Source organism: Lycium ferocissimum, chromosome 8 (genome assembly GCF_029784015.1).
Source record: "Lycium ferocissimum isolate CSIRO_LF1 chromosome 8, AGI_CSIRO_Lferr_CH_V1, whole genome shotgun sequence".
NCBI classification, from domain to species: Eukaryota; Viridiplantae; Streptophyta; class Magnoliopsida; order Solanales; family Solanaceae; genus Lycium; species Lycium ferocissimum.
Genome location: NC_081349.1, coordinates 43,796,981 through 43,799,105, shown reverse-complemented (window position 1 = coordinate 43,799,105; position 2,125 = coordinate 43,796,981).

Sequence of the window (2,125 nt, the reverse complement as noted above, 5' to 3'; positions counted from 1 at the left end):
TTTCATGAAACAAATCATTCTTTTTAAATGGGGATTATCTCACTAAGTCCATTTACTAAAGTTCGTTACATTTAGTACTTACCTTAAAAAAGTTCTGCATGTATAAAATGTTAAGACATTTTTAAACATAACATTACCTCCTTTGGTGCTAGCATCCCGTTTAATTATGAGGTGTACAATAAACTGATTTTTTATTTCACTAATCATAATTAGAATAATAAATAGTTTATATAATTACTCTCAAAAGATTTGATAATCTCTTAGTACTAATTATTCATTTTTATTGTTATTATATATTACTACTTATTTTGTTTTGATATTCAAGAAACTGATTACTACGGAAACTATATTAAATGTACGGTAGTAAATTGAACAAAATTTATATATATATATATATATATATATATATATATGGTAATGAGATAACTTCATATTTGATTTAGACAGTTTCACTAGGATATTAAGAGTTTATAGTAATCAAGCATCAAAATATAATCTTGTTGTAGGTAATATGACATGATAATTTTACTGTGTTTAATCTTCGAAGTAGAACCAAATATATTGAAAATGACTGGTATTCACGCCATTTTCGCTACGTAAATTCTTTAGCCTCTCACGAGATTATGCAAACTGTTTCTACTTTGGCTAAACCGATCGAGTTCTTTTATCTAGTGAACCAATCCAAACAAATTAAGCGCACAATGCCTGTATATGTGAAGAGGCACCCTCCAGCTCACAACCAGGGGCGGATTTAGCGGGGTGGGACCCAAATCCTGGACAAAAAATTACACTGTATATCTAGGGTAGATTTTATATGTTTATGCAGATATATTAGTTTTGAATACCCTGAACAATGTGTGGAAGGCTGGCTCAATGGTTCAGGGTGTTCAAAATCATCCAGGTTTCGATTCTCAGGATTCCGAACTATTGAAATAAATTGTTGTAGCTAAGTGCATTTAATTGCAAGTTGTTAGAGGAGTTGAGAGTTTGTTATAATTAGTTAGAAGTGCATATATGTGTACGCGGGATAGCTGTCACGTAAGAAACAGCTGGCACATATTTAGATACAAATATCTCTTCTCTGTCATTGATGTAAATGAAACGATTATATTTTTCCTCTCAAATAATAAGAATTTCTCTTCATTGCTTTCTCTCTATGGTTGTGTATAACTCCATGGATGAGCTTGTAGCTCAATCCTTCATCGTATAGTTAGATAATTTCACAAGGTATCAGAGCAGAGGTCCTAAGACCAGCTGCTATGAAGAAGAAACTCCATTAATGAAGAGGCTTTGAGCTCGAGATAGAGTCACAATTCGAGGAACAATGGTGGAAGAAACAACAGAGCGGCGACAACAAAGGACAATTGATCACAACCACCCCTTATATCTTCAAGCATCAGATGTTCAAGGGTTAGTACTCATACCTATTAAGCTCACAAGACCAAAAAACTATAGTTTATGGAGTAGATCTATGAAATTAGCACTAAGAGGAAAGGGAAAACTAGGTTTTATTAATGGAACTTGCACTAAAAATCAGTATAAAGGGGAATTAGAGGAGTTATGGGAAAAATGTGACGCGATTGTGTTATTATGGATAGGAAGCATCGTATCTATTGAGTTAATCCCTAGCATCATCCATGCTTCAAATGCGAAGAGAATTTGGGATGAATTTAAGGAGAGATTTGACAGATCGAATCTTACAAGAATTTATCACTTGTGGACTGAAATTGCAACCCTAAAGCAAGGTTCTGATTCAGTTACTAGCTATTACTCTTAGAAGAAGGACCTCTGGGATAAGTTAGATGTAATGATAACACCTCATGGCTGTAATTGTAAGGAATCGAAATCATATGTTGGTCATCTTAAATCTCAGAGGCTATTGCAATTTCTTATGGGACTAAACCAAAGCTTTGGCAATATAAGGAGTAATTCGTTGGCAAAAGGATCTGGTGTCACCGTTAATGAAGCATATGCAGTTGCTGCACATAAGGAGAGTCAAAGACGTCTAGAAGTAGTTGATGCACATATGAAAGTGTTGACAATGTTAGCAGGAAGAGGACAAGGTTTCAACAAATATAAGAAGTCACCAGGAACAGGAGAAGGAGTACCTTGTGGTGTATGTGGT